The sequence below is a fragment of the Camponotus vicinus genome, unplaced genomic scaffold (genome assembly GCF_025532165.1).
Source record: "Camponotus vicinus isolate PSW18456_S1 unplaced genomic scaffold, iyCamVici1.0 SCAF_7, whole genome shotgun sequence".
Lineage (NCBI taxonomy): Eukaryota > Metazoa > Arthropoda > Insecta > Hymenoptera > Formicidae > Camponotus > Camponotus vicinus.
In genome coordinates, this window is record NW_028141979.1 from 13,726,934 (window position 1) to 13,739,846 (window position 12,913).

Consider the following 12,913-nt stretch of genomic DNA (forward strand, 5'->3'; position numbering starts at 1 on the left):
TGCAAAAGTGACAGCAGAACTCAATATCTCAATATCCATCTTAAAAACCCTATTTCGACAAAAACAGTTCGTCGAGAATTTCACAAAGCAAAAACATTTATGGAAGAGCTGCAATTTCAAAACCTTTCATAACTGAAATCAACGCTAAAATACGAAAAAGATGGTGTCAAGATCATAAAGCATGGATAGCCGATGATTGGAAAAGAGTAATATGGTCCGATGAGTCATCGTTTACATTCCAACAGAAGATCGGGTTTATGTATGGAGAAAGCCTACAATCTAGATTGTTTGCTTCCAATTGTCAAAGATGGAGATGGATCCGTAATGATTTGGACAGCTATATCTTGGTATTCGGCTGGTCCCATTATTATTCTAAATGGTCGTATTACTGCCAATGAATATTTAAACATTTTAAATGATGAACTTTTTACTATGATCCACATATTATTTCCTAACAATAATGCAATTTATCAAGATGATAATGCGCCCATACACACAGCTAGAAAAGTTCAATCTTGGTTTAAAGAGCATCAAAATGAACTTCAACATCTTCCCTGGCCAGTACAATCACCCAATTTAAATATCATTGAACCACTATATGCAGTTTTGGAGAAAAGAGTAAGAAGCAGGTTTCCTCTTTCAACATCTCTGAAGTAGTTAGCAGATGTTTTAATAGAAGAATGGGATAATATTCCACTGGAAACTATCCAAAATTTGTATGATTCTATTCCAAGGAGAATTCAAGCCGTATTAAAGGCAAATGGTGGTCCAGCACCTTATTAATAAATAAGTATATTGTTACGTCCCTGGTTTGAGTCACGGTCGAGTCACTGTCTTGAAAAAGGAAGAAGATCTCGTTGTCAAGGAATTGTTCGTTGTCAAGGAATTATGACAGCAGCCGTCATTGGAGTCTGGAGCCAGCTGTTAAGCTGAGCGGATTACGAATCGTTATTGTGTTTCTTGTTATAATCCATTGTTGTGTGTGTTCTGTGTTCCGCAGTAAAGTTTCACGTTGTTTTTAAAGTGTTTAGTTATTTTACGTGTCCGATAGCATAGTACGCGCACTTCGATATATCTCGAAGTCCTCGCCCCGCGGACGCAACATTTTGGGGGCTCGTCCGAGATAAACGGACACGCAGTGATTTTTGTGCGATGGCAACGATAGCTGCAAAGAGGAGGCGCGAGCAATCCGAGCCGCCGTCGGAATCGAGAGCGACAGTTTCTGCTTTTGTTTCCCTTTTGATTTTCCTAATTTTTTTCTTCTTCTTTTCTATTTTTACATAATGTTCGATATTACCTTCTTTTATCCATAAGTTCTTTCAATAAGTTTTTATCTTCTTTTTGCTTTTTTGAGAAAAATCTCCCTAATTCTTTTTTTCTGATTCTACATTCTTTGTTTTCCATTTCTTTTCTCCTAATATCTTTTTTCATAATTACTTCTTTTTCTTGTTGTCAACTTTATCCCTTCCTTTAACTCCTCCCACGATTCTTCTGAACCTGTTTCTTCAAATTTTCGAGTTTCTAAAATTTCCCTAAATTTCTTAATTCCTTCCTCTGTTCAAATCTGTTGTTCGAAGTTTCTATCTTTAAAATCTTCCTCCTTTTCAAAGAGGGATTGCCTTAAGTTTTTTACTGTGTATGTAAACACAGATTGGCAAGTTATCTGATTCTGTTCTTTCTTCGATCATTAAACTATCGATTTTATCTCTTACCTCCGTATTTCCAATTCCGTAATCAATTACCGATGAGCCTATCGCACCTATATAAATTAATTCTTTCTCTTCGTCTTCTTCTGTATTCCCATCCCATATGTCTCAACTTCTCTCCTCTATCTCTTCTAAAAATCTCCTATCCTCTATGTTTATTATCTCGTCCTTTGACTTTCTTTGTCTCTATCGTCTCCCCAAATAATTGTTCCTTCCTGTCCCATTCTAACATTAAAGTCTCCTCCTATTAAAAGATTTTGCTATCTTCTTGTATTAAGTTTTTGATGTCTTTCATAATTTTTGATACTCCCTTCTTATTATATGCTGTTACAATTTTCCAAATATCATTTCCTACTATACTATCCTCTTTTCCGAATACTATCTTCCCTTTTTGTATTCTTTCTGTTATTATCTCGTCTTCGGCCTCATTTTTTTCCTTAATATCCTTTTTTTCCTGTAATATTTCCTGTAATAATTTCTCCCATTGCTCTTCCTTTATTTTTCTCTCTCTTGACACTTCCATTTAATATCTTCCCAGTAGGTGATTTTTAGCCTATCCTAACGTTTTTATTTTATCCAAATTTCAGTCATCCCGATTATGTCAAATTCCTTGATGTACTCTCAGAATTGCGTGTCTTATTATCTAGTCCTGCAACATTCCAAAAACCTATTTTAATTTTTCTTAGAGTTAAAGTTTTATTTTCTTCTCTCTTGTTTATCTACTGCTTGCATCTTCTTTAGCTTTGCTATATTACCCTGCCTCCCTCGCAGAAATTGCGTTCATGGACTCTGGAGAAGAGGTCCTGTGAGCAACTTGAATCTCTATTGACTCGCTAATTACGAACTCATAGAGTTCTGCCTGCTCCAAAAATTTTGTTTCTTCAGACCTTCTTCTCCTTTCTAAATGAAATTTTTATCATAACTTGTAATTTTCTGTAGCCGATCTTCAACTTCTTTTCCCTTTCCAACTTTTGCTATTATGCACATTTCCTTTTGTATCTGTCTATCTTTCCATGTTAAGTCATTATTTATAAAAATGCTTTTGTCTTTCAGATTTTTCTTTGTGACCATTATTTCTTTTTTCCTTATTTTTGAGTTTCGCTGTTATATATTTACCTCTCTCCTAGTCCAAAAAGCCCCTCTTCCACTGTCACCTCCGCCTTAAGTTCTTAACATTTCTTCTATTGCCGTTTTTAATGCATCTTTTCTCGGAACTTCCCATTCCTTATTATAATATTGTTTCTTTTCTTTTGTTTTTTTAATACTTCTAATTTTTTAGTCTTTTCTTGTATGTCTTCATCTACTCCGTTCCCCTTTATCACTCTTTCCATCTTGTCCTCCTCTTTTGATCTTTTTTTCCTATTTCTTTTCCCTCCTTCTCCATTCATTTCTGAATTCTATTATTTTTAATTTCTTTTTTATATCCCGCATGAGTTCTTTAATTATCTTCATATGTTCATTATCTTCATCTGTCACCTTTTTCTCTTCCACGGTTCTTTTTATTTCTATTTCCGATCTTATTACTTTCTTAGGTATTGTTTTCTTTCTTGTTGATTGATCTAAATACTTTTCTTACTTTTTCAAAGTTTCTCAAAAATTCTTTTTCTGCTTTAAGTTTATCCTCCTCTACTCTTTTCCTTTTGATTAAAGTCTCTGCAGATCCCTCGTTTCTTATTCTTTGCCTAGTTAGATGTTCTAAAATCATCCTGCCTTTCTTCTGACCCTCTTTTTTCTTTTCCTTTGTCAATGTTTGCACCGTTTCTCTCTTTTTCTGTTTGCTCCTGTTATTCATTTATCACTTTCTAAATTATCGATTTATCAGTATTTTTAATTAGTATGTTATCTTACCGATTTAATTCCTGAAGGAGACAGAAAAAGTCAAAAAATAAGTTAGCGCTGGAAGTTCATATTTTTTAATAAACAATAGCTCAAACAACAATTGCTCTCCTTTTAAAATTAATATCTATTTTAATATTTACAAAAAACGTAAAATTTATAATTTTCACTAAAAAACATATTTCTAATAGTTATCGGCAATTATATCCAGGATAAAACGATTGCTCCTTATTGTTCCATCGTTTATTTTAATGATTATTGCATTTTTTTATCGAAAATTAACAAATTAATTATTTCACAAGTGACGATGTCGCCACTTATCGGCCGCCTATCGGAACTATATGGCTACTAAATTAGCAGCCATTGGCGCGAATATTCAAACATAATATATCAGCTCTATTTTTTAAAACTATATCTCAAAGAATTTAATCAACATTTCTTACTGATTTTTTGATAGAATGATTGCTCTTCGTATGCTCTATCAGAATATTCAATCACTCCATTTGTGTTATTTATTTTTTATAATATATTAGCGAAAAACCGATCATTTTCTTGAAAAAACATAATTCCCATAGTCTATCGCAAGTATATCCAACATAAAACGATTGCTTCTTAATTGCTCCGCATTGCTCCATCATTACAAATGTCAAGTGACAGCTGTGATTGGTCAACAGGATTTTACGACATTTGACAATGATTTTATTAATTATGGTTGTCGAAACATTGGACACTCATTGACTACGTTCCGATCGCAACGTTCGTGAAATCATTTTATCTTTCTTTTTCATTGAAAGTTAAATTTCATTTATACAGATTATGGATATATCTTAACTCTTTAAGTGTTTCATTTCATTTTGAGAACGTGCACTTGTGTGCTTAATTATTTTTAAGCTGTGACGAGTATACTTGACAAAAACAAAGTAAACGCATTTGCTGTAAAATTGAAATAAATTATAATAAAACAACAAAATTTTTTCTAGTTTTTTTAAAATCATATTTTATTATAAATATTTATTATAAAATTGTATATTTCATTATATTATTTCATAAAAAATTATATATAATTACATTTCTTTTTTTCAAGTAAATTTTTTCTTTGTATGTTTTCTTCTTTTTATCCTAAAATATTCTAAAATGTGTTAAAATTACGAATATGTTTTTTGTTTTACCTAAATTTTATTTTAATAGCAAATGCAAATTTTTTTTTTGTTTGATGACGAGTATACTCGTGGGATTCCCTTGACATAGGTCCAATTATTAGAATTATGCGATGATTCACCAACCAAAACGGAGGCTGCTGGTCTATTAAAATGTTCAAGAGCTGCTTCATATAATGATATTAAATTGAAATAAGCGGTTTCAAAGCTAGAGCGTTGTTGTATTTGTTGCTCAAATAAAGCATCCTTATCAATTGAAGACTCTTGATTTTCTAGCGATTCTATACGCGATTGAATAATATCAAATTGTTTCCATAATTCTGTTAATCGTTGTCTGCTCTCTGTAATATCATGACGTGAGCCTTGAAATATATCAAAGTTTTCTATGAAATTCCTTAATCGCGTTATTGAGGCTTTTATCTGAGTTCTTTTATTCCTGGCCTCTACTAACGTGAGAGAGTCCACGATAATAAATTCAATAAATGTTGATTAAGAATGTATACAATGTAACCGCAAAACGACGCGAAAAGACTACTGAGCAGAATGCTCAATATGGCCAATATGGCCGCGAAATGACGCCAAAAGAGAGAACGCGTACAATGGTAATATGACCGCGACATTATACGAGAAAAAAGAAAGAAAGTGGCAATGATGATTTAACTGCCAGGAAAAGACCAATGATATATTCAAACAATAAATATAATAACAGTAAATATAATGTATTGCGTTGATACAAAACTGATTATGCACTAGGTTACAAATAAGAATCGTTAACAGAGACGGACTACTTCAGACTGACTCGGACAGACTACGAACAAGAAGCTCGCAAGCTGAGAACACACTAGCGGCGCCAGAATGCGTGAGAATAATAATAATAAATACGTCGCTTTAATAATACTAATAATAATAAATCCATACTACATAATTTCAGCTTTTAACTTGCTTTAATTACACATTATATTCGGACCTTCGATACGGTCGATCCAAATAATTGACATCTATGTACCGATCAATTTATTATGCAGTCGGTAATCTTCCGCATGATAAAAAGATGCACGAAATAAAACTCATTCTGTATATTTTTTAAAGAACATTTCCTCTTTTTTATGTAAGAAATTCTTTGCAATTTGAGAATGGAATAAAGTCCCTCGAATGATTATGATGGGATAATGATTGTGATGGGATTCTTAACATCAAATTCGTTATCGTTACGCGTTGCCATACTTCGATAGAACCAGGGCCCCTATTCTGTAACTTTTAACGCTTGCGTTACGTACGTTGCGCAAGCTGTTTTATGGTATAAAAATTCTACGCAGTGATATATAACGCAAGCGTTAAAAGTTACAGAATAAGGGTGCAGATATATTTCGACATGTTATGTGTTTTTTGTCTGGATCATTTTTTGAGATTTTTGAGTTCCTACTTCTCTTTAGAGAACCGCTGCTTGCTGATGAATGAAATTAAGGTATATTGTTTAAAATCATTGGTTTATAATTTTTGTAATCATTTTTTGTTTTACAAATTGAAATTATTTTATGTGCAGATTCCTAATTTAATAGTAATTAAACATTACTACGGTACCAATTTCTGTAGTAATATTGGTACGGTCTAATCGCAAAGTAAGATGTTGATTTAGAAGTGAATCAAGATTACATCATGATATCATTGATTATTAAAGTCTTTTGACGTTTATATTAACTACAACAATGTATAATAATAGGCGATGAAGATCTTTGATACTTCAAGATCTTTAAAAATTAAGGGGGGAAATTCCTGTAAACGACGTGTTTTTCAATAATTTTTTACAAAAAACTGAAAGCATTTATTGCAATTTCTGAAGTTACATATTACAATAGACGTTAAAATGTGTACGAAAAAATTTTTTTATGAATAAAAAAAAACAAAATGGCGACGCTACAGCTGACCAAACTTGACTCCTCGGATTTGCGCCGTGCAACGCCCAGGTCCTTGTAGTTATCTGAAATCAACGAACAAAATTTTTTCCATTAAAATATGAAATTCTTCTTTGCATGAACCTAAAATTAACAAAAAAAAGTGAAAAATAAAAATTTGAGGACAAAAAAAAAAAAAACACTTTTTTTTCATAAACAAATTGTTAAAAACAATACTTAATATTACAATTTTTATAAAATTTTAGGTTCATGCAAAGGCCAATAAGTTAAAGAATATCTGTGTAAAATTTCAAGTCAATCGGTTGAAAACTTCGTGAGTTACGCTGCACGGCGCGGAAAAAAACGTGTTTCGAGAAAAACGCCATTTAAGTTTTCGTTCTTGAAAAGTAAAGTTTAGATTGATTTATAATTACCCAAGCTTAATCAGCGATGCCAGGACCATAGAGCAAGCCTTCTACTTCAAGGAAACCTTGGCCTTTGCCGCCAAGTTTTGCGGTTTTTTTTATATTTCGAAGGCGACTTCCCATTCGCTTTTCCACATGGCCCACACACTCACTTTTGATAACTGCAATATCTTCGTACGGCTTAGCATCTAATATAGACTTAAAAGTTTTTGTATCGTCATCCCCCACGTAATTAGTGTAACGAACACCAAACTTTTCTTCAGAACGGAGGAACATTTCGAGAACGGCGTCAACCTCCATCTTTCCCGCCGAGCCTTTGTGATTGATGGAACAATTCTCCATGTGATTTGCGCCTTCAGGGTCGTCGGCGTTATTTCGGAAATAGGTGCATGCATGGCAATAGCTACTTTTTACTACCAAATCAATTACTTTGCCTGAGTAGTAGGCAATAAGTGTCGTTACGCCGTACAATGAGGAGAAGCCGCGCTTCTTCCACGATCCATCACCACTCACAGTTAAATTTAATAACGGCTGTTCCCTCGCCTCATTTTCTTTTTTCTCATCTTCGATCGCATTTTTACTACTCACATTGAACAGTTTCTTGACGGACGTGTGCACATGCTGAATTATTCGATCATAAGCGTGCTGGCTTAGTCCACTGCCGAAATTCATAATACCACAGAATATATTTATTCCTTCTCGAGCGACACCAAGTAAACGCATTGCCAAAACGATTCGTCGGTTTATTTCATACGCGTTGTGTATAAATGGACTTGAGGGAATCATTGTAGTTCCACATTTGCAGGTAACTGTAATTTTGAAGCTTAATCCTTTTTGGCCCGATTCCGCAAATGAAACTTTTTGCTTGCACTGTCTGCACACTAGTATGTCGGCAAGGGCAGAGAAAACGCTAATAAATTCGATTATTCGATAGCAAAAGCTTTGATTGACAATAATATCGTCAGCCGACTTTTTCAATTTTCTCGCCGAGGCGCTCGTCGTTTCGTCGTTTGATTCTTCATCGACGTCCATGTCTGGCACGCTGGAAAATTGATTGCCTTCATATTTTCGACGACGAGGACGGCTAGCACGATAATTTGGATCATCAGTTGGGATCTTACGGCTCATTATTTCAAATAATCACACACTGACGCGATACAATAAACAAATACACCACGTGGCACTAAACCGTATACTAAGAGTAGGTTCTCTCTCAGCTGCTTTTGTGAAAACAAAAATGTCAGTTATACAAGCCGTCAGAAGCGACCCCAACTTTTCAAAAAAGAAACTAGCAAACTTGTTTGGCTTAGAAATTAAACGGTAGAGGCCGTAAAGGGCGCTCGTTCGCTTACCTGCTATCGGTACTTTTGCGCATCACTTTGGTGACTTTCTAGGGACATTAAGGACTTTCTGTTGAGCCCCAAACTTTGAGAATACATTCTTCAGATGCTAAATTAATTTTTAAAGCAAAAAAAAAATGCAAAAAAAAAAATTTTTACAGGAATTTCCCCCCTTAAGTTTTTAGTATTCTAAAAAATTTATTTCAGCATGGTTAACGATTCAAATTATATTGAGATTAAATTAATAATAAATCAATAATATAAGTTATTCTGACAATTAAGTCATAGTGTTCTTATTTTGATTATTCTAACAAATAAGTCTTTGTGTTCCCATTTTGATTGTTCTGACAATTAAGTCATAGTGTTCTCATTTTGGTATAGTTTCTGCTCGCAATATTTTGAAATTTTAGTAAAAAAAAAGGAAAACGAAAGGATGATCATTACAACTTTCATATCACACTACAAGATGTTTTTTGTAATTTTCTCTGTAATGGGTCCTCGTGTTGCAATATCTAATTCTGAAATTACAAATACTTTAAAATATTTTGAAATTTGTGACAATCAAATTGGCAAATTAAAATCTAAATTTAATTCAATTTGGAAAGACATATGCGTAACATAGTACAATCGAATGAAACCTTTTAATTTATAATTTTATATCCATCAAAATCGGCATAATATTTTCGAAACATATAAAAAGATGAAAAATGTGATTAATTTCAATAATTTTAAAGAAGAAAGTATAATACCAAGCGAAACTGATGACATTGACATTTCTGACTTATCTAATGATTGTGATAGTAATGGGTTCAACAGTTTTGAATGGAATACGCAACATCCATGTAATGATAATAAAATTCAATTCAAAATTATTTTATCAGAAGAATAATGGTTAAATATCAAGCCAAAAGAGAAACTCAATAAGAGGAGAGAAATTCATTATTCTTTGAAAAATGGATGGACACATATTTTGTCTGAATTAATCTTTTTATAAGAAAAATTGTCATATTCCTTCAAAATCCAAAAAGTAAACGCGAACGATTATAATGCTACAGATTATATTGTAAAAATAAATGGATTTTGTAGTGATCACAATAGTAAAGCTCAAATTTATGGGCAAGAATTATTTTAGTTCAATGATGATAATATATCGCTTGAATTCGTTACCTTAAATACTGAACGTTTATTACACTCCAAAAAAGATTCGTGTCCAGCACTCGAAGAACGTCGTTTAAAAAAGGCATTTGAAACCATAAAAAAGCCAATTTAGAAGTGAATTAATGAAAAAATATAAATATGACGACCAAATTTTTTTTTATACCAAATAACAATGTTATTAGGGAAATGCGTTTCGAGACTAAAAATGTATATACAGGGTGATTCAAAATAACCCTATTGTCCTCGAAATGACACATTCTTGAATTCATTCTAAGATGATTTTTCCTTTGGCAAATTTCGTTCGAAGCTTAGTTTTTGAATTATTAAAGGAAATAATTAACTTATGACGGGTCGGATACAAGAGGCAGGCAAGTGCGATTCACCGTCAGACGCGGGTGCTTACGCGGGGCGCTTGCTGCGATCAGATGGTCACTACATATGATATACATACTTGCGAATACATACATTCTCACTTTCTCTCTCTCTCTCCCCCCTCTCTCTCTCTCTCTCTCTCTGCCTCTCTCTCTCTCTCTCATTTGCTCACTCACTTGTGGTCATTATTACTATTCCTTTAATTATTAATTACTTTTTATTATTATTTACACTTTTGTTTTAATTATTTAAAAGAAACTACAATTTAAAAAAATAATAATAATTAAAGCAAAATTGTAAATAATAATAAAAAGTAAATAATAATTAAAGTAACAGTAATAATGATTACAAGTGAGTGAGCAAATGAGAGAGAGAGAGGCACAGAGAGAGAGAGAGGAGGGGAGAGAGAGAGAGAAAGTGAGAATATATGTATTCGCAAGTATGTATATCATATGTAGTGACCATCTGATCGCAGCAGGCGACCCGCGTAAGCACCCGCGTCTTACGGTGAATCGCACTTGCCTGCCTCTTGTATTCGACCCGTCATAAGTTAATTACTTCCTTTAATAATTCAAAAACTAAGCTTCGGACAAAATTTTGCCCAAGGAAAAATCATCTTAAAATGAATTCAAGAATGTGTCATTTCGAGGACAATAGGCTTATTTTGAATTACCCTGTATAGCCCATAGCATTTTTAAGTGCATATCAGACTATACTATTCGTATCAGACTATACATTAAAGATTGAAATTAAAGATTGAAGATTGAAATTTGACCAATCAAGGCAAAGAAATTTTAGTTTCTTTTATTCTGAGGAAAGACGCCTTACCTCCTTTGTTCTGAAGACACTGGAGAGACTAATTGACAGCCATATTAGGACACATCCCCTCACTACTCGACCGCTGGCCTTTTCTTAATATGCCTAGATGGCGGGCAGATCCACAGATACTGCCCTTCACCACCTTGTGAGCAAGATTGAGACACAGCTGGCGACAGGAGGGTATGCCCTAGGACTATTTCTGGATATCGAAGGGGCATTTGATACCACCTCATATACAGCGATCAAAGAAGCCATGCACAGGCATGACATCCCTGAAACTCTGATCGATTGGACACAAGGTATGCTATCGGACAGAACTTTGACTGTTGATTACGGAGATAAAATCTTGAGTGGTCTCCCGGCCAGAGGCTGCAGGGCGGCGTTCTCTCTCCGCTCCTGTGGTGCCTTGTGGTGGACGAACTCTTGGTTAAATTACAAGAAGCGGGCCTCCTTGTCTGTGGCTACGCGGATGACGTGGCTGCAATTGTGAGAGGTAGCTTTCTCTCAACCCTTAAGGAGCTTATGGATAAAACACTTAAGATTATTCAAAACTGGTGTCAGGCCAAAGGTCTTAATCCGTCTAAGACTGAGGCTATGATTTTCACCAGAAAATACAAGCCCAAATCCATAGGGCCTCTGAGGCTCCGGGGCAAAGAGCTACCATATACTTCTTCGGTAAAATACTTGCGGGTCCATCTTGACCCCAAATTAAGCTGGAAACTTCATCTTGAAGTTAAACGTAAAAAATTTTACACTTCCATGTGGGCATGTAGAAAGACTACAGGTAAAACGTGGGGCATTAAACCCAGAGTTGCCCTCTGGATCTACAAAGCCATTCTACTGCCCCGTCTCACATATGCTGCGGTGGTCTGGTAGCCCAGGGTGGAAAAGGTGGGGGCCAGGAACCTACTCAAAAGCCTTCAGGGTTACCTTAGGGCGGCGATGGGGGCCATGAGAACCACCCCTACGGAGGCGCTTGAGATTGCATTCTGTCTTCCATCGCTTTATCATCAGCACAGCCAAACTTTCCGCCTACAGATTAAAGTGTCAGGATTGACGTGAGAGTGGAGAGGTCAACATCTTGGTCATACCAGGCTATCGTTCCTCCATGAACACCCATTCTCTCTGCTGCAGGATAGAATACCTAGGAAATCCCAGGTCTTTAAGTTCTTCAAAACCCAGATACCTTCTAGGGAAGATTGGAGTAAACCAGAACAAATCTGCCGGCCAAACTGGGACATCTGGTACACGGATAACTCGGGGGCAGAAGAACGATTTGAAGCTGGAGTCTACGGCTCAAGGACTAACCATGGGGAATCTTATTCCCTAGGGGAGCTGGCCACGGTTTTTCAAGCTGAGGTTCTAGCAATCCTTGAGTGTGCAAACACTTTAAATTTAGTTAAAGTCACTAACAGAAATATACTCATCTGCTCCGATAGTAGAACAGTATCAGAACAGTATCAACGTTGTAGCCAAGACCACTGAGTCTTCGGTGGTTTGGGACTGCATGCTAGCGCTCAACAAACTAGGCGAATCCAATAGGATCTTAGCCTGGGTTCCCGATCATCAGGGAATCCATGGCAATGAGGTGGCGGACGGCCTGGCAAAGCTAGGCACCCCCGAGGTCCCAGCTAGACAGGACATCGGCGTCTCCTTTGCCATAGGTAAAAGACTCATCAAAGAGTCTTTAAAACGGGAACATCTGGTTTCGTGAGGCCAGGTTCAGGGCCTGTTGTCAAGCCAAGCTTCTGCTGGAGCAACCCCTTTCTAAAAGGACGAATGAACTCCTAACCATGAGCAGAAAGAAGCTCAATGTCTCCATTGGCCTACTCACGGGCCATGTGGCCCTCAGAGCCCACTTATTTAATCTCGGCCTGGCCGAGCGGAAAGACTGTCGTCTATGCGACGAAGAAAAAGAGAACAGCATTCACATTCTGTGCTACTGTCCCGCTCTTGCTCTTAGGAGATATACACTCTGAGGTCATATGTTCGCTGAACTCAGCGGATTAGAAAACGTGAGGGTGGGTGATTTATACAACCTTCTTGCAAGGGCCAAGTTGGATCGCCACTTATAACCTCAGACAACCACGGGGTTACAAAAGAACTTTTAGATATAGATGACGTCAGGGACTGATCTAGCCCCACCTGTCTCTTTTACTACTATTACTACTACTATTCTGGGGAATAAATTTTAATTCCTTTTATTCT

At 35.6% G+C, this 12,913-nt stretch overlaps 1 protein-coding gene and 1 pseudogene across 1 annotated transcript in view; one reads left to right on the forward strand and one right to left on the reverse strand.

The window, feature by feature from the left end:
* The window catches only part of LOC145974544 (odorant receptor 4-like), a 166,828-nt gene that overhangs the window by 18,415 nt on the left and 135,500 nt on the right, over positions 1 to 12,913 (reverse strand). The window lies entirely within an intron of this gene.
* On the forward strand, positions 8,847 to 9,626 carry LOC145974979 (uncharacterized; annotated as a pseudogene).